The sequence below is a fragment of the Dromiciops gliroides genome, chromosome 1 (genome assembly GCF_019393635.1).
Source record: "Dromiciops gliroides isolate mDroGli1 chromosome 1, mDroGli1.pri, whole genome shotgun sequence".
Taxonomy (NCBI): Eukaryota; Metazoa; Chordata; class Mammalia; order Microbiotheria; family Microbiotheriidae; genus Dromiciops; species Dromiciops gliroides.
The window spans coordinates 219,877,928-219,899,172 of NC_057861.1; the positions used below are offsets into that span (position 1 = coordinate 219,877,928).

General features: G+C 36.0%; 1 protein-coding gene and 1 pseudogene across 3 annotated transcripts in view; one reads left to right on the forward strand and one right to left on the reverse strand.

The window, feature by feature from the left end:
- Positions 1-21,245, forward strand: part of SPIRE1 (spire type actin nucleation factor 1) — a 217,435-nt gene that overhangs the window by 92,924 nt on the left and 103,266 nt on the right. The gene's annotated exons all lie outside the window — the stretch shown is intronic.
- LOC122736946 lies at positions 13,730-14,044 on the reverse strand (annotated as a pseudogene).

Sequence of the window (21,245 nt, forward strand, 5' to 3'; positions counted from 1 at the left end):
ATCCACTGCACCACTTAGCTGCCCCCAACATCAATTTTTTTGTTGTTTTAATTTAATTTAATTAATTTATTTTTTGTTTGTCCCGACATCAATTAAAAAAAAACCAACACTTTGTGTTCCAAATTCTCTTCCTCCCCCACCACCCAAGAACTCAAGCAATTCAGTATAAGCTATACAGAGCAGTCATGCAAAACATTTCCACGTTAGCCAGGTTGTGAAAGAAAGCAGACAAAAATAAAACTTCAGATAAAGGATCTAACAAAAAAATTATGCTTCTATCTGTATTCAGACACCATCAGTTCTCTATAGTTGGAATGCATTTTTCTTTTTTTTTTTTCTTTCTTTTTTTTTCAGGGCAATGAGGGTTAAGTGACTTGCCCAGGGTCACACAGCTGGTAAGTGTCAAGTGTCTGAGGCTGGATTTGAACTCAGGTCCTCCTGAATTCAGGGCCGGTGCTTTATCCACTGCACCACCTAGCTGCCCTTGATGGACTGCATTTTTCATAAGACCTTCAGAATTGTCTTGGATTATTGCATTGCTGAAAATAGCCAAGTCATCCTCAGCAGATCATCTTGTACTATTGCTGTTATTTTGTATACAGTAAATTTCACGTTGCATCAGCTCATGCAGGTCTTTCTGGGTTTTTCTGATAGCATCCTGCTCATAGAGGACTTTTCTATATATAATATTGATAGCTGTTCTATTTGAGTTAGGAAAAATTGTTCAACAATTGGATATTATGTACAACAATTGGAAAATAGATAAATAAGTTATGCTATATTGATGTGATACAATTAAAAATACTTATTTTCATGCTTCATTGTAACATAGAGGTACCCCTACTTCATCAAAGGCTGTACCTGTAAAGTTCAAGCTCTAGCAGCCTCTACCATACTAGAAAGACTTTGAGTACTGTCCAGGCAACAGGACGAGTTGACTTTCTGAGGACCAACCTTGTATAAGTATGGAGAAGCTCTTCATTGGTGGGCTGGCTATTTAGTGAGGATTCCTTTGGCTGTGGCAACTTATTAAACAAGAATAGAATCCAAAATGGCTCTTAGGCCTGTGCATTAGTCTTCTAGAAATAGGGGTAGAGGATTGTAGGAATAACACAATTTTTAGACCATTCATAAACCTTATGAACTTTAACTTAGCTATTAACACTCTAAATGTGTGATTCTTGTCCAATCCTTCTCCAAGCAAGTAGCCATACTATTTGGGGAGCTGAATTGTATCTATTTGACATTCTTACTTTCTTATAAAGACTGAAGTGGGGCAGCTAGGTGGAGCAGTAGATAAAGCATCAGCCCTAGATTCAGGAGGACCTGAGTTCAAATCCACCCTCAGACAATTGACACTAGCTGTGTGACCCTGGGCAAGTCACTTAACCCTCATTGCTCCCCACCCCCCAAAACCAAAAAAAAGAGAATAGCTATCAGCTCCTTGCCCTGCCCCCCCCCAAAAAAAAACTGAAGGAAGTTGCTGCTATGTAAGAGGGCTCATAGGCAGCTAGATGGCACACTGGATAGAGTGCTTCCCTGGAGTCAGGAAGAGTCATCTTCTTGAGTTCAAATCTGGCTTCAGACACTTAGAAGCTGTGTGACCCTGGGTAAGTCACTTAACCCTGTTTGCCTCAGTTTCCTCATCTATAAAGTGAACTGGAAAAAAATGTCAAACTACTCTAGTATCTTTACCAAGAAAACCCTAAATGAGATCATGAAGAGTTGGACACAATTGCAACAACTGAATATCCACAAAGATTTTGCTTAGGAAAAAAAAAGTTGGCAGAATTGGTGTGTGTGTGTGTGTGTGTGTGTGTGTGTGTCTGTGTGTGTGTGTGTCTGTGTGTCTGTGTAACAGCAACAAGAAGCAGGCTTTCATGGGACATTAGTTATCTTTTATTGCAATACTTGGGGAAATTATTTGCCAGAAAGTCTGCCGGCAAAAAAACCCAACCCAAACCAAACCCACAAAAAAAAATCCAACAACATATAGCAGATCTAATGCAGAGAATGAAGATGCTGAGAAATTCTGTGTAGAACACAATGAGACCTTCCATATTAAATAAACGTGTATTTTTTTGGTTTGTTTTTTTAGTGAGGCAATTGGGGTTAAGTGACTTGCCCAGGGTCACACAGCTAGTAAGTATTAAATGTCTGAGGCCGGATTTGAACTCAGGTATTCCTGACTCCAGGGCTGGTGCTCTATCCACTATGCCACCTAGCTGCCCCAATAAATGTGTATTTAGATAAATTTGTGACTTAAATGCAAAGGTAGGAATAAGTGAGGATGGTAAAAAATATGATGTAAAGTTAGGGTCAGGAATACAGAATGACAGAAACAAAAGACTTGTAGATTTGCAAAGTGCTTTATAAATATTGTTTCTTTAGATCTTTATAACAACTTTATAGGTTAGGTACTGTTATCGTTCCCATTTAACAGATGAGGAAACTGATGCAGATGCTAAATTACTTGCTCATGGTCATACATCTAGTAAGTGAGGGCAGATTTGAACTAGGGTCTTCTTGAACTTGAGGTTTTTATAGAAGCTAAAATGGACCATAAAAGTGTTAAAAAAAAATGTCCTCATCTGTAAAAAATGTTCCAAATGTCCCCTTAAGCTAAACAAAGAGCAGTGTGACTAACCTTTTAAAAACTCAGGATCTGTAAATTGAAACTTCAAGATATTAAAGAATTCATGACTCATGATAATAGTGACATGTACATTCATATTTTGTGGATTAGGGTTTCAGATTGAAAGATCACATTTCCAATGACCTGTTGTTTACTTTGTCAGTAGAGAAGCCAAAAGAGTGAATTGAGAAGGAAAACAACTGCAATTTTTCCTTCTGGAAATGGTTACATAAAAATAATTTTGAGTCATATTGTAACAGTAGTCAGATTCTTGGGCACTATTTGTTTCCTGCTCTAAGTAAGTAAGATTTGGCATTTAATTTTGTAAAAACAAATTTTTATTGATCTTTTATTTTACATTGTCTGGATGTACCCCTCTCCCTCATCCAAAGAATTGTTCCTTATGAAAAGTTTTTTTTAATAGTGAGGAAGAATAGAAAAAAATTCAGCAAAACTAATCAACAGATCAAAAGATTTGACATTATTTGCAATATTCCATATTCTTGGGAACTCCTTCCCCCACTCCTACCTCTTCAAAGACATGCATAGTAGTCTCTTTTCCTATCTCTTTTTTAAGAGTCCTATTTGTTCTTTATGATTTTATATTTATCTTTTTTTTTGTGTGAGGCAATTGGGGTTAAGTGACTTGCCCAGGATCACACAGCTAGTAAGTGTTAAGTGTCTGAGGTCGGATTTGAGCTCAGGTCCTCCTGACTCCAGGGCCAGCACTCTATCCACTTCGCCACCTAGCTGCCCCGATTTTATATTTATCTTAAGTTGCTTTGTGGTTTTCTTACCATTTCATTATTGTAATCATTCATTTTGTACTTTGTTTTTTTGGCTCTCTTTACTTTACTTAGCATCAGTTCATGCAAGTGTTTCCATGTTTTTTTTTGTATTCATTATTTTAATTGTTTTTTTAAAGTACAACAATATGTCATTATATCCTCACATCACAGTTTGTTTAGCAACTCCCCAATTGATGGGAATCTATTTTGTTTTCCGTATTTTGATATACAAAAAGCATTGCTATAACTATTTTGTTGTATAGACATCTGTTTTGGCATTAACCTCCTTGAGATATTTGCCTATCATTGGATTCTCTGGATCAAAGGATGTGGAGGTTTTAGCCAATAAAATGATTTGCATAATTCCAAATTTTCTTTCAGGATGGTTTGGCGAATTTGCTGCTTTATCAACACTTTTAGTATGCCTATCTTTCCACAACTCCTCCAATATTGACTGTTCCAATCTTTTGTCTTTTTATCTTTTGTAATTGCCTCTCTTCCTGGTTTGGTTAATAAGTTATCTTCTACTTATAGCAATAAAAGATCTATGTATCTGCATGTCTTCTAATTTTTTATATGTTTTTAGTATTGAGGTTTCTTATCCATATTAAATTTATTGTGGAATAGAGTGTAGAAAGTTAGCCTTTTGGTCTAGTTTTCCAGTTTATATGAAATTTATAAGGGCTTGGGGGTTTTTTTTGCTAACTAATTTATGTTTTCAGGTTTATTAAGCACTGAGTTTTTGCCATAATTTCTTATTCTCCCTTGCCTAATCTGTTTTATTTAACTACTTTTCTTGTTTTTAAATCAGTACCAAAATTTGTTTGTTTTGTTTTTTGGCAATTCCTACTTTATAATATGGTTTGAGATCTGAAAATGCTATTGCCCTTTCATTCCTACCTTATTCCATCATTGACAGTCTAGATCTTTTGTTTTTCCAAAAGAATATTGTTATTTTATCTTGCTCCACTATTTCTTTAGTAGTTTGATTGTTATAACATTAAATTTGTAAATTAATTTTAGTAGTATTATAATATTATTCACATGGTACAGCCATAAATACAGACTATTCCTTTGTGTGTTTAAGTAGTTCTTTATTTCTCTAAGGAACACTTTGTGATTAAATACATAAAAAAGTATTGGGTGGTTTTTTTTGTAGTTTAACTTCCAAATGTTGATGCATTTTGTAGTTATTTTGAATGGGATTTCTCTTCATTTTATTACCTCTTAGATTTTGCCATTATATAGAAATGCTGTTGATTTTTGTGGGTTTGTTTTCTAGCTTCAACTTTGCTGAAGCTGTGAATTGTCCTGGTTTACTCTCAGTTTCCTTTTCCCTAGGATTGTCTAAGGAAACTATTATGCATTAGCAAGTAGGGATAGTTTTTCTCATATTTGATTGGGGTGGGGGGCAGTGAGGGTTAAGTGACTTGCCCAAAGTCACACAGCTAGTAAGTGTCAAGTGTCTGAAGTTGAATTTGAACTTGGGTCCTCCTGAATCCAGGGCTAGGGTTTTATCCACTGTGCCACCTAGCTGCCCCTCATATTTGATTTTCTTATGCCTTTAATTTCTTATTCTTGTCTTATTTCTATTACTTACATTTCTATAACTATATTAACATAGGACATACATTCATTATTCCTGTATTTATTGGGAATGTTTCCTGTATACACCTATCCCATAGAATATTTGCTTTGGGTTTTAGATAGGTAGTTTTAATGTTCTTTTAAAAAATCCCTCTATGCGTATACTTTGTATGATTTTCTGTTTTTAACATAAGTGAATCTTTGGCTCTGTCAACAGCTTTTTCTGTATGTGTTGAGAAAACCATATGGTCTTGAATAATTTTTATTTTTACTGTAATTAATTAGGTTAATTGTTTTCTCAGTGCTGAGCCATCCTTATTTCCCTGGTATATATAATTTTGGTCATAATTAATGATTTCAATAAATCAAGCAGTAAACATTTAATAGTCACCTGCTATATGCCAAAATTTCATGAATTAATTGGTATAGTGTTTTTGACAGTCTATTTGTTGTTATCTCTATTCAGATTCCCAGCTCTACATATCCAGCCCTAATCTCTCTGGTGAGCTACATTAATGCATCTCCAGAAACTTTTTGGGCACCTTAAACTTTATACCTCGGAGGCATCTCAAATATCCAAAACAGGATCTATTAATTACCTTTCCTTCCAAACTCTTCTATCTTCCCAAATTCTTTATCACTGTTGAGAGTACCAACTTCCTTCTAGACACCCTGCCTTGCAGCCTTATCCTCCCCAACTCATTCTCAGACATTCCACCTATCATATCTTCGCATTTCTGCCTTTACAAAATGTCTTGCATACATCCCCTCTTCTCTACTCCTATAACCACACAACCCTGGTTCATGCCCCAGTAACCTTTTATTATTGCAGTAACTTTTCAATTGGTCTCTCTTAAGTTTCTCTTTGTTTGAGTTCATCCTTCACTAAGGTGTCTATCTCATCTCCCTACTCAGTAAGAATATAACCTCCCCCCACTTTGACATTTAAAGCTCTTTATAACAAGGACCTTTCGTATTTGTCCGAGCTTCTTATACATAACCCCACTCCATGAGTTCTGTGATGCAAGATAACAGCTCACACATAACTTCATCTCCCATCTCCATGCCTTTGCACTGGCTGCCCTATGCCTGGAATTCTCAGCTCCCAATGTATTTTTCCTCTTAGTAGTAGAGTTGAGTATAAAGAACCTTGGACTAGAAGTCTTTCAAATCTGAATTTTAGTACTCCTACCATTTACTAGCCCTGTGACCTTATGTAAATTTAATTCAATAGACATTTATTAAGATTCTGCTACCTATAAGGTATTGTTATTTAATCTTTAAGAGGAAGTAGGAAAAAAGCCATTTCATACCATTGAATTTTCCAGAAATCAATTTCTTTCTTTAAGCATCAATGAAAAAATATTCTAATGGTAACATCTCCAAATTTATAGCTTCCCTACACTATTTTTTTTAAAAAAAAAGAACAAATTAAGCCCTTTTTATTCTTTTTTTTTAAGTGAGGCAATTGGGGTTAAGTGACTTGCCCAGGGTCACACAGCCAGTAAGTGTTAAGTGTCTGAGGCTGGACCTGAACTCAGGTACTCCTGACTCCAGGGCCGGTGCTCTATCCACTGTGCCACCTAGCTGCCCCTTCCCTACACTCTTAAATATAGTATACTGCAAATAAATGAACATTTCCTTGATAACTCAGGGTTATTATTGTTTTTTTGAACATCACTTTGTATAATACATGATTCTTTCAGTCTATTTAGGTGTATAGAGTTGCCTTCACCTGTACTTAGTGGATCCAGACAACTGTGATTTTAAAGATATATATATATTTTTTTTGTTAGTTTTTTAAAATAGTTTTTCTCCTTCTTTGCTAACTCAACAACTGTTTTCAGGAATGAGGAAAATGATAAAAATTTTATATTCTTAGATGTCCTACAAATCTTCATTACAGTTGGATTTAACTTCAACTGGAAAGTCAGGTTATTCTGGATGTCAAGAAATGTAAGGGAAGACCTCCAGTATGTTAGGTAGATGTTTCTGTAAGGGGTTTAAGGAAGGACATAGAAAAGAGTTGTGCAGGATGTACAAACATGGATTCACTGTAGTCAGAATTTTGGAGTGAAAAGCCACCTTGCTGTCCTCCCAGAACCACTGAAGTATTGAAGAATAGAGAGTCAGATTAGACAAAGAATGTTTCAAAAACAGTTAATTAATATTCAACTACATTTATATTTTATTTCCTTCTTTTAAAATTTGGACTGTTAGTAAAACTACATCTAAAAAGGAAAGCTGCCATGGTAGATAAAAAGAGCACTAATCAACTTATCCATGATTCCTATTTTGAATGAAATATGCTTCTCTGTTGTGGGCTTCTGTCTGTCTGTCTCTCTTTAAGAGAGCTCTTTTTTTTCCTCCAGGGGAGTTAGCTCAAGATGTTATATTCTTTATAATAGATGTTATCTCTAGAGTTAAAGTGGGAATATGTGTACTGCATGTGTATTCATTCAAGGGATCCTAAGAGATACTTAGAATACTTGCTGTCGTCACATTTTAGTATGAAAGTTGACTGTTGAAAACCAGAGATGTATTTCTGGCTTAAAGGAAAGTAAATTCTCTGAGGAATTTTTATAACATTGTAGAGTTTCCTGTTAAACATTTTCTACAAACTTTGATTTGGTATATGTGGTAGAAAGAGTTTTAAAATATTCAATACTTTGAAACATTTTCTTCCTCCTTTGGATGCAAAGAATTAGTCTATGAAGCAATATGCTATTCTAGAAAGGCTTCATTTGATCTAAGCAAAAAAATCATACTGTGAAGTTAGAAGTACAATCTTTTCCTGGCCCTATCATTCTCAGTGCCAAAATTTCTACACAATAAAAAAATCTATATTCAATATTTTCTTGATTATCAAGCATAATAAATCAAATATAGAGTTTTTGCTTCATCCTTAATTTAAAAATAGCAGTGTAAACCACTCGATTAGCTAAGAAACAAACACTAATGGCACAGAATATAACAGTCATATATAACTAAAGTGATGTCTAAGAATATTGTCAGGAAGGCTACGACAGCATTTAAAATTATATTCATTGTATAGCTTCTTAAAACACAGAAGTTTAAAATGACTTTTAGAGGAGCTGGACAAGATATTTGAAATTTAATCTAGGAATTTTTTTCTTAGCTACTCAAATTTATTAGGAGATTAATATTCATACAAGGTTTTAAAATAAGGCTTGACATTTTGTCTGCTCAAGACCCACTAAGGTGGGAATTCAAAGTATTAACTCATAAAGAAAAATCTCTTTATGTATTTAGCAGAGTATATACAACAATCAAATATTCGAACAAAAATATTTCATAATGTTTCTGGAACATAGACATTATGCTTTGTCAGAGTAAACTGCACATCCAATTTTTGTTCAAATCACTAAGAAGATTAGTATGCTTTTATTCACATTTAAAGGTCAGAGAACACAAGCATTCTGTAAATACCAGAGACTTGGCAGTTTTTGTCATTGGATTTATTTATTTGTTTGTTTGTTTGTTTATTTATTTATTTTAGTGAGGCAGTTGGGGTTAAGTGACTTGCCCAGGGTCACACAGCTAGTAAGTGTTAAGTGTCTGAGGCCGCATTTGAACTCAGATACTTCTGACTCCAGGGCCAGTGCTCTATCCACTGTGCCACCTAGCTGCCCCCATTGGATTCATTCTTAATTGACTGGGGAATAGTCTTCACTAAGCCAACCTGGTGTTAACCAGGCTCACAACTCAACAATCAGACAAGATCAAACAAATTTTTTAGCTCTCCTTGAATGTGCTCCCTCAGAAGTTAAACAACATACATAAAAAGTAATCACAACTGACTGATCCAATTGTAGCTAATTGCATCAATGAATTAGCTTTTTGAAAATAAAAACTAAAAATCTATATTGCAACATACTAATCCAATCAGGATACAAATGCAAAAGAAATCTTATTTCCACTTCCATTTATGTTTAGTAGGACTGGGTAGTGAATTCTTTCTTGAGGTTAAATGAGTTTTCCCACTCTGTGGGATTCCAAAATAGCATCCAGATTCTATTACTATGTAGCAAGGCAGTCTCCTTAATATTCTATACTTGGTGTTATTTGCATGTGAGAAACAAAATTCTCCTAACAAATGTGAAATAGCACTGAAAATACTAAAAAAAATGAGTTCATGGTTAACAAAAAATATATTATGTGGGTTATGACTGGGGTAAAATTTTACAGTATTTAATGTTATTTAGAGATCTGTTTTATAGTACTGACAATAATGAATTGTCAAATTTCAGAGGTTTATAGGCTTTTGGAAGTCATTTACTTCAATAACTATATCCAGTTTATACATAAAGAAACAGATCAGGGTAATTGAGTGACTTATGTAAGGTCACAAAGATAATAATTAGTATAAAAATTGAATACAGGACTTCTTCAATATTAGCATAGTCTCATTATTTAGGTCTGCTATTTTCATCACTACTGTATCAGAGGTTTGTTTTTTTTTTTTAGTTCTGCATCAGAGGTTTTAAAATTGAAGTCTGTGATCATATTTTTTTTTCAAAATTGATAAGTATTTCAACGTATTTTATTTCTTTTGTAATCATGTGTATTTTAAAAGGTTATTCTGTGAAAGGTTACATAGGCTTCACCAAGTGTATGTAGGAGGTGGGGTGGGAGGGAGGTGCTGTCCACAACACAAAAAAAATTAAGAACTCCTGTTTTAGGGACAATAAGATTGACCTGGGATTCAAAGCTCACCCCAAACCAAAGAACATGTAAAAACATTTAGTTTAGGCTTGATTAAACAAAATTCCTTTTGGATGAGGGCTGATCCAAGGAAAAGCTGAAACTTCTAGGATCATTCTGTAGACCATAAGTAATTCTTTGGCCCCCACCACTCTTTTTTTTTTTAAGCAATACGTTTTTTTAATTAAAAAAATATTTTTATTTCTATTTTATTTCTTGCGGGGCAAAGAGGGTTAAGTGACTTGCCCAGGCTCAAACAGCTTGTAAGCGTCAAGTGTCTGGGATTGGTTTTGAACTCACATCCTCCTGAATCCAGGGTCGGTGCTTTATCCACTACGCCACCTAGCTACCCTCAAATAATACATTATTTTTTAAAATTTTTTTTTTTTTTTTAGATTTTGAGTTCCAAATTCTCTTGCTCCCTCCCAACCCCTCCTCCAATAAATGAGAGCAATAAAATGTCAGTTATATATGTGGAATCATGCAAAACATGTTTGCATATTAGCCATACTCCTCTAACCTACCTCCCCCCCCCCCCCAAGATAGAGAAAATGATACTTCAGTTTGCACTCAGAGTTTGTCAGTTCTCTCTCTCTGGAAGTAGATACAGGTTTTTTTTCATAATGAGTCCTTTGGAATTGTATTGGATCAGAGTAGCCAAATCTTTCATCATTACAACATTGCTGTTACTGTGTACAATGATCTCCCAGTTCTTCTCTCTTCTCTTTGCATCATTTCATATAGGTCTTGCCATGTTTTTCTGAAACCATGTTTTTGTCATTTCTTATAACAGAATAGTACTCCATCTCAGTTGTATGCTATAATTTGTCCAGCTATTCCTCAGTTGATGAACATTCCCTCAATTTCCAATTCTTTGAAACAACACAAAGAAAGCTGCTATAAATATTTTTGTACATATAGGTTCTTTTCCTTTTTTTTTTTTAATCTCTCTGGGGTAAGACCTAGTAGTGGTGTTGCTGGATCACAGTTTTATAGCTCTTTAATCATATTTCCAAATTATTCTCCAGAATGTTTGAACCTATTCACAACTCTACCAGTAGTTCATTAGTGTACCTATTTTTCCTTATCCACTCTAGCATTTGCCATTTTTGATAGGTGCAAGGTGGTACCTCAGAGTTATTAATTTGCATTTCTCTAATCAATAGTAATTTAGAAATTTTTTACATGACTTTAGATATTTTTTATTTCTTCTTCTGAAAACTATCTGTTCATGTCCTTCGACCATTTATCAGTTGGGAAATGGCTCTTATTATCAATTTGATTTAGTTCCCTATATATTTGAGAATTGAGGCACTTATCAGAGAAATTTACCATATAATTTTTTGATATTGCTTCATTGTCTGATACCTTTTAGCAAAATACACTTTTCCTGATTATCTCTTTTAATTTACTTTTTGCTTTGTCTGAGATCATGATTGCTATCTCTGCCATTTTTACTTTAGCTGAAACATAATAGATTTTGCTTCAACCCTTTATTTTAATTGTGTGTGTGTTTCTGTTTCATGTGTGTCTCATGTGAACAAAGTATTATTGCAGTCTGGTTTGTAATTCATTCTGCTATCCACTTCTGTTTTATGGGTGAGCATTTCTTTTATTCACATTCATATTTATGATTACTGTGTCACCTAGCTGGCCCCATGATGACATCTTTAGGGTTAAATTGAGGAGTGAGGGGAATACAGTGGGGGAGGGGGAAGGGCAGTGGTGAAATCCTACATGAAAGAAATAGGAAAAGGCTTATGGAGTAGGGGAAGAGATGGGAGAAGAAAAGGGCAGTAAATGAATTTTAAACTCATCAGAAAAGGCTCAAAGACCTTAAACTCATCAGAGCTGCCTCAAGGAGGGTGGAGTAATCTATTTAATCTGGGCAGTGTTAAGGGCTAAAATTCTAGCTAAACTGTCTAAAATATCTAATGAGTGGTCGCCAATAAATTATAAGCTTTAGCAAGAGTTAGACTTTTAAGCATTTATTAAGGAGAATAAGAATTTGGTAAAGAGAGAGAGAAAGGCCTAGATTCCTATCTATTAAAGGGAGAGCACATTTCTAGCTCCGCTCTCCACCAGAGTCCAAAGGCAAGAGCCTGAGACTGAGCGCCAGTCTCTTCCTTCCTCCTCCCACTAGCCAGCATCACTTCCTGATGCCAAAGAAAAGACTCCTGGTCTTGCCCTCAAAGACCTTCGCTTCATGGGCGGAACTCTTCTACAGTAAGTCTCCAGCAGGTGGCATCATTCCAATCGTTACAGTTGTAAATGAGCCTAACACTCATCAGAATTGGCTCAAAGACCTCAATCTCATTAGAATTGGCTCAAGGAGGGAATAATGTACACACTCTACTGGGCAGAGTAATCTCTCTAACTCTGCAGGAAAATAAGAGGGGAAAGGGATAAAGAGAGAGGGGCAAAAGAAGGAAGGGCAGAGTGGGGGAGGGCACAGACAGAAGCAAATCCCTTTTGAAGAGGGATAGGATGAAAGAAGATAGATAATAGAATAAATATCATGGGGAAGGAAATAGGGTAGAAGGGAAACAGTTAACAATAGTAATCATGAAAAAGAGAAAAGGGGGGAAATTTGTACAAAAAATATTTATAGCAACTCTGTGGTGGCTAAGAATTGAGAATCAAGGGAATGTCCATCAATTGAGGAATGACAGAAGAAGCTGTTGTATATGATTGTGGTGGAATGGCCTTGTGCTACAGGACATGACAAACAGGATGATCCCAGTAAAACCTGTAAAGACTCATGAACTGATGTATAGTGAAGTAAGCAGAGCTGGGAGGACATTGTGCATAGTGACAGCAGTATTGTTCAATGAGCAATTTTGAATGACTTAACTACTCTCAGCAATGCAATGATCCAAGACAATCCCAAGGGACTAATGATGAAGCTTATTATCCACCCCCATAGAAAGAAATGATAAAAAGAGCACTTGTGGATTGTACATATACAACCTGGTTGTGGTCTTGTGGAGAGGGGAGGAAAGGGAGGGAGAAAAATTTGGAACTCTAAATCTTATGAAAATGAATGTTGAAAACTACCCTTACATGTAACTGGAAAAATTTAAATAAATATTTGTTGAGACAATATTTGTTTAAAAAAAAAAAGAGTAGGTAGACTCATGTTATTTAGAAAAGAAGGGAATACTATCTACCTCCAGAGAAAGAACTGATGTTGATTGAGAGGTGAAGCATGCTGTTTTGCGCTTTCTTTCTTTTGTTTTTACTTGAGTCTTTTTGTATAAAATGACTAATACGCTAATGTTTTACATAATTGTACATGTATAACCTATATCTGGTTGTTTGCCACCTGAAGGAAGGGGGAGGGGAGGGAGAGAAGGAGAGAGGGATAGAATTTGGAACTCAAAACTTTAAATAAATAAATAAATCTAGAGACAACATAGTTCTGGGGGTTTTGGGATTGTGTTAAATGCTCTCCTAACATTTAATATTATTTAACAGATGCTTACTACCTTAAAAATAAATAAATAAATAAAATAAAAATAAATATTTGTGTAAATATAAGTTCTTTTCCTCTTTTGAAAAAATCTCTTTGGGATACAGATCTGGTAGTGATTATTGCTGGGTCAGAGGGTATGTGTAGTTTTATAGCTCTTTGGGCATAGTTCCAAATTTCTTAGATTGATTAGATTAGTTCCAATTCCAGATTCATTAGATCAATTCACAACTACACCAAATAATGCTTTAGTATGTCCCAATTTTCCCCCATCCCCTCCAACATTTATCATTTTCCTTTTCTGTCATATTAGCCAAACTGTTAAGTGTGAGGTAGTACCTCAGAGTAGTTTTAATATGCATTTCTCTAATCCAGAGTGATTTAGAGCATTTAATTTTTTTCTTTTTCTTTTCTTTTTTTTTTGGCAGGGCAATGAGGGTTAAGTGACTTGCCCAGGGTCACACAGCTAGTAAGTGTCAAGTGTCTGAGGATATTTAGAGCATTTTTATTTTTATTATTTTTTTATTTTGGGGGGATGAGACAAGGACATTTATTTTGGGGGAAAGGGAAAAACAGATGGAAAATCCACAGATTCTTCAACCACTGGAGGAAAATACCCTGAGGATCCTGAGAGTGGCTGGGGATGTCAGGCATGTTGCCATCATCTTAAATAGAAACAGGGTAGTTGTAAGGTGCTTGGTTGATCAGGCCTACATACTTGGTATAGGGGCTTAAGGGAGGTAAGAGCAGAGCCATAGTACCAATGGTGAAGGACACTGTCAGCACTGGCTCCTTGGCCCAGCCCTCCTTCAGGAACCAGCCTAGTCTGCCTGCCATGTTGGCCACTTTCTCCATCACTGCAGGGGCAGCTGGGATTTGTGGCAGTAGGACCGATTTAGAGCATTTTAAAAAAATATGACTATAGATAGTTTTGATTCCTTATTCTGAAAATTGCCTTTTCATATCTTTTGACTATTTTAAAGAACCTTATCATTAGGGCAGTTAGGAAGAGTCTACATAGACACAGAATGAATGTGTTGGGTTGATCTCCAAAAAAAAAAATGAAGGGGTGAGGGGCAGCTGGGTGGTACAGTGGATAATGCACCGGCCCTGGAGTCAGGAGGACCTGAGTTCAAATCCAACCTCAGACACTTGATACTTAATAGCTGTGTGACCCTGGGCAAGTCACTTAACCCCAATTGCCTCACCAAAAAAAAAAGTACATGTACTTCTCAGGGGCCATTTCTGCTCAAGTCCTCTTCAAACTTTAGGGGCAGCTAAGTGGCACAATGGATAGAGCACTGGCCCTGGATTCGATTCAGGAGGACCTGAGTTCAAATCCGACCTCAGACACTTAACACTTACTAGCTGTGTGACCCTGGGCAAGTCACTTAACCCCAACTGCCTCACCAAAAAATCAAAACAAAACAAAAAAAATGAAGGAGTGAGAAAGTGGGATGTCTTGGGAGAAAGGGAATAAAATTTTTCTTGCATAAAAGAGGTGTGTGTGGGAAAAGCCAAGAAAGCAGAGACTCACCTGAGCTCTCCCAAATTTCTCTCCAAACAACTTTGAAATATTGAAATGTATGCAGTTTAACGTTATTAAGTCCCTTATTAGTTTTTCATGTTTACCTTTTTATGCTTCTCTTGAGTCTTGCATTTGAAGGTTGACTTTTCTATTAAGCTCTGGTCTTTTCATCAGGAATCTTTGAAAGTCCTCTATTTTATTGAATGTTCATTTTTCCCACTGAAGGATTGTATTCAATTTATCCTAGCTCCTCTTTGCCTTCAGGAATATCATATTCAAGCCCTTTTCTCTTTTAACATAGAAGCTACAGTACCTTGTGTCATCTGAACTGTGGCTCCACCATGTGTATTTTTTTTTTTCTGGCTGCTGGCTATATTTTCTCCTTGACCTGGGACCTCTGGAATTTGGTTAAAATATTTCTGGGAGTATTCATTTTGGGGAGACCGCTTTCAGAAGGTGAGTGGTAGATTCTTTCAATTTCTGTGTTACCCTTTGGTTCTAGAATCTCAGGGCAGTTTTCCTTGACAATTTCTTGAAAGATGATGTCTAGGTTCTATCTTTAATTATGGTTTTCAGGTAGTTCAATAAATATTAAATTATCTCTCCTGGATTTATTTTCTAGGTCAGTTGTTTTTTCCAGTGAGGTAGTTCACATTTTCTTCTAGCTTTTCATTCTTTTGATTTTGTTTTATTGTTTCTTGATGTCTCATGGAGTCATTGACTTCTACTTGCCCAATTCTAATTCTCAAGGAATTATTTTCTTCAGTGAGATTTTGTACCTCTTTTTCTATTTGGCCAATTCTGCTTTTTGAAGAATTCTTTTCTTCAATGAATTTTTGTACCTCTTTTACCATTAGGCCAATTTTGTTTTTTAAGGTGTTATTTTCTTTAGTATTTTTTGTGTAGCTTTTACCAAGCTATTAATTCCTTTTTCATTATTTTCTTGTATCACTCTCATTTCTTTCCACAATTTTTCCTCTACCTCTCATTTTTTTTTCAATCTCTAACTCTTCCAAAATTCTCATTTGGCTTGGTTCCAATTAGCTTTTTCTTTGAGGCTTTTCTTGTAACTATTTTCACATTTCTATTTTCTGAGTTTATGTTTTGGTCTTCTCTCCCACCGTGGTAGGTTATTATAGTCAAGTTTTATTTTTATTTTTTGCTCATTTCCCCATCTTTTTTCGTAACTTTGAACTTTGTTAAAGTTGGGCACTGCTCATTTTGGGGTTCAGAGGTACTAAGCCAAGCTTCAGGCTGTGTGTGTGTGTGTGTGTGTGTGTGTGTGTGCGCGCACGCACATGCATGCGCACACATGCATGCGCACTATCTTCAGAAATAGTTCTGAGGGTCTGTAAGTTTTTGATGCTTCCAAGGTGGTATAATCTGGGGAGAGGTGTGGTTGCTGCTTTCCTGGTATGTGCTTTTCCTAGGAATGGTCCCTGGCCCCTGCAGCCACAAATATTTAGTACTCCTCTTGTCCCTGAAACTGTGACCAGGCAGACCCTGGCCCCTTCTCTCCTGTAGCCAAAAGCTCTAGTGCTCTTCTCTGCCTTGAACCTATGACTAGAGCCTCTAATCTCTTGGATGGGTCACAAGTATTCCTCTCCACCCTGAAACTGCAAACTAGAACTACATTTGGGCAATGGAATTGCCAATCATCACCAGCCACCCCCAGTGCCAGCAAAGGGTCACCTGTGATCTTTTTCTGATCAATTGTCCAATGCCCTTACTGTCTCTGGGCTGAGTATTCCTGAAGCTTCTGCTGCAGCAAGGCCCATCACTGGTGGTGTCACTGCAATGCTCAGGGCCAGTGCCCACCTCTGTGTCACAGACCTTGTTGACCTCCCAAATTGTCTTAGGCTAGAAACATGTCTTATTCTGACCTCTTGTTACCTCTGCTGCTCCAGAATTTCATTTTAGGAGTTATTTTAAGTTAAGAGGGAAATGTTAGCAGAGTTCAGCTGGGTTGCTGCCTGTACTCCACCATCTTGGCTCTGCCCCTCTCTCCACCCTGTCCAGCCACTTTTGATCTGAATTCCAAGGCTTGAGAATTTTTTTGGAAGTTGAAGGAGAGCAGAAACTGTATTTAATGACTGATTCTCTCTCTCCACAAATGTATATATCTATATATAGTCAGTTTTATGTAAAGTGTGTGTGTGTGTGTGTGTATTTATAAACTTTATATATGGGTTTGTCAATGAGGTAGATCAGATTCCTATTTGATGGGCAACCAATCAGTGAAACAGACACACCTGCACAGTTGAAAATGGAGGATGAAGATACAATTGATGTATTCCAGCAGCAGACAGGTGGTGTTTATACTAAAAAGAGAATCTGCAACTCTACTACAGAACTATACTCCCAAGGAAAACAATACATTCACAATTAGAAAACCAAGATTTGGTTCATCCACATCCTGACTACTGCAGTATAGTTTTCTCTCTTCTTTGATTCCCTTCCCCCATTCCTTTATTGTACACAAAGTAACTGGTGTATGTGCACAGGCATAATGCATTTTTTTGTTTTTTTTTTTTAACTAAATGGTCGATGGTATGTTTTGATCAACATCAAATGGAGATGGGGAGGGGAAAAAACAAACTGGTCCTGTGAGAAATATCCCTTTTCTCCATTAATAGCATGCTCATTCAACTTTTATCTTTATATTCCAGTAAGTTATTTTGCTCTCACTGTTTAACAACGACAACAACAAAAAACCACAAAAATATCCTTGCATACCTTATTTGATTGGATAATTTCAATGTTTTTCTTTTATCATTGTAACACCAAGGATGATTTTATAACTTTTTTGTACGTAGCTGTTACATGTAGGACAATCTCTGTCTCTCAGTAGGGATAAATTACTATAAAGAAATTGATCCTAGATCCTTTTCCCTTCGTCAAACATCTTGTTTAAATAAACTTCTTGTTTAAAATTTTTAAAAATGTAGTCAGTTTCACTTTTGTGATTTTTTTTTTTTTTTGGTACTTTTCATGTCCAGTGCCATATGATTAGTTAGGAAGCATTCATGATGTATAGACAGAGCTTCCATGTGGTCTACAAATCTTGAGGCTGTTTAATTCTTTATTGCTGATCTCTTTTTCCCAACATTCTTGTTGTTATCCTCACCTAGTCCTGCCTTTGCATTGGAGTTACCCAAAATTCAAAGAACATATTTTATTTGGAAGGGCATATCACATTCTTTATATATCTTCTTTACTTCATCATTTGCAACAGAAGCGACTGCATCAGCTGCCATTATTTTTCTGGTTGATTTTCTTCAGATACCTATCATGAGAAATGAAATAGAAGAAAACCTATACATCCTACAAAATGATGTTTCTTGTTGTTACTGAGTGCATAATAAAACAAACTTTGCCAAAATCTTTATTTTCCTCCAAGAAAAACCTGTGAGCCATCCCTCTATTAATTTTAACTGTTTTTAGGTTTGCTCTATAGTGGCAAGGTCAAGATTAATATTCTAGTTGTTTGGCAAGTTGCTTTCCCTAGGACAAGGATTTAACATTTAGGATATCAATAGGTAACTTAAATTTCACATAGTGATAGAGATTGGAACTAGACTTAAGATTTCACTGATTTAGGGAACTCTCACATGGGGAAAATTTCTCTACAATTGTAGGGCCAAGCTGTGCTTTCTCTGAAGCTTATAGCCTTAAAGAACTGCCAAGAATTCTGACAGGTTTAGAGCTACACAGATTTCTATAAGAAAAAAATAATAATAAATTAATAATAAAATTAAATAATAAAAATAAATAAATAAAATTTTCTTTTATAATTTTAGAATAGTTTTTTCTTTTTCTTTCTTTTTTTTTTTTTGGTGGGGCATTGAGGGTTAAGTGACTTGCCCAGGGTCACACAGCTAGTAATTGTCAAGTGTCTGAGGTCAAATTTGAACTCAGGTCCTCCTGAATCCAGGGCAGGTGTTTTATCCACTGTGCCACCTAGCTGCCCCCCTAGAATAGTTGTTATAATAAACTCTTTTCATCCTTAGAAAATATAAAGTCACCATAAGATCCTGGTATATTCACAGAGGAGTTAGAAATGGTACTAAAAAGAAGAGAAAATTAGCACCTAGATTGAGATTCAGGCTGGAAGTACCCCAATTGTGATGGCGTGGAGTATTTAATTCATAAGGTATCTAAAGAAGGAGATAATAGGGGCATGGAAAATAAATCTCAGGCCTGATTAATACCAAAAATAAAATTTGTCCAAGGGAATATCATTAACTACTGATCTGTGTTTCTTTTTATCATAATAATCTTCACATACATCAAGGGGCATCCTTGATGAAGCTTCCATAGGGAAGAAGCAGACTTTCACAGGTGACACTCTAAGGGAGGCTAAATGTTTACCATCACACAGTTAAAGGAAAGAAGCAAAGGATACAAGAAGCCAAGGTGTTGTGGATAGAGGACTGGGCCTGGAGTCAGGAAGACCTGAATTCAAATTTGGCTTTAGACACTACCTGTGTGACCTTGGGCTAATCACTTAATCTCTTTCTGTAAAATGTCTTAATCTTAACTTTAAAATGGGAATAATAACAGCAAGTACTAAACAGGGTTGTTATGAGGATCAAATGTGGTAATGTTTATAAAGTGTTTAGCACAGTGCCTGGCACAAAGTAAGCTTATCTAGAAATGCTTAGTCCCTATTTCTCCTCCCCCCACTGAGTAAAACACTGCTGCCAATACTGTCTTCCTACAAAGTGTTTCCTATGCATATATCTAGATTATCCAAAATTGCCTTGATAAATAAAACAGAGAAAACTTTGTTCTAGAAAAATCTGATCATTAACATGAGATGAGGCAGAATGCAAGCAAGCATAAGCTTATCAAAGATGTTTGCCTCCTTATGGCACAGAATCCAAGTTGAAGAGGGATTTCTTATAGGTGGGGACAGGGAAGGGGCTTCAGATATTCCTGTTTGTGGATGAAATTGAGCATATGGCATCAAGTACTAGCATAGCAGATCCTTATGGCTGCTCAAAAGTCTGTGACTATACAGGAAATTAGTGTAGCTTATCAAAATAAACATTTTCCCCCAAAAACCTAGCAGAGTATAGTTTTATGTAATTGATTGTCTTAGTTTTCTGTGCTTGAACTAAGTTAAGTCTTAACTAATATGATTGCAGTATATAAAAGGCAGCTACTTAAAAGAATAATGCTGTAGCATAGGGATCTTAACCTGTGTCAGAATGGTGAAGCCTATTGACCCCTTCTCAGAATCATGTTTTTAAATGCATAAAGTAAAATACCTACGATTACAAAGGAAACTAATTCTATTAGATATAATTATCACTGCATTTTTTAAAAAACCAGGGGGCAGCTAGGTGGCACAGTGCATAAAGCACTGACCCTGGATTCAGGAGGACCTGAGTTCAAATTTGACCTTACTAGATGTGTGACCCTGGGCAAGTCACTTAACCCTCGGATTGCCCTGCAATAAAATAAAATAAAAATAAATCACAGACACTTCCGTAGTCTTTTGAACTTGGAAACACCTAAATTTTAGACTCAATCTGGATGTTCTCACCCCCATCCCCAGTACCCATGGCTTATTTTCAGGTGTGATTCTTAGGAGACTAAAACTTGGTGAGCCATAGAGCAAAATATGACCCAATTCTTTTGGTTTTGAGAATTACCTATGGAGTGCTGAGGGCTCAGTTTAATAATTTTCTGCCACCCCAGAAGATTTATAAGACTTCAAGAGCTCAAATTCCTCTTGCTTAATTAGCCCTAATGGAAACACCCATTACTCATAAATGTTAAGTAAATATTGTTTTCTACAAATTTAAGCAGAGAAAATTGTTATGGGTGGATAACTGGAGTAGAGGTGCGGATTTAAGTGTCTGAAAGTAGATTATATGCTACAAGTATTTTGGCCATTTTTAAAAAGATGAAATAGGTTCCCCTACCCTACTTATTTACTTGTTCATTTCACATTGCATAATTGGTTTAGATTTAAAATCAGTAGGACAGGTTGGATGAAGATAAAAGACTATTTCTTGGAATGGCAAAATGTCTTGGACTCCAGTTCAGCTGTGCTTGAGAATATTCTGGGTAGTGACTTTTTTCACTAATATGTGGATATTGGAATTTTCTCACAGTAGTTACTGCTTCTTTAGAATAAATGAGTGAGACATCTCATGAGTGTTTTGTTGCAGTGGAAGCGATTAGAGTGACATATCTGTGAAAGGATCTTGCTTTTCAGAATGCCTTTGAAATTCTCAACCTTTCTTTGGTACTGTTAAAGGGGAAAGGTAGGTGGCAAAAAGAATAGAACACTTGCGCTGGAGTCAGGAAAACCTGAGTTCAAAATCTGATCTTATTTACCAACTAGTTGTATGACCCTGGGTGAGTCACTTAACCTTTGTTTGCCTTAGTTTCCTTAACTATAAAATGGGGATGATAATAACACCAACTTCCAGGGTTGTTTGAGGATCACATGAAATAATAACTGTAAAGTGCTTAGCACAGTGCCTGGCCCATAGT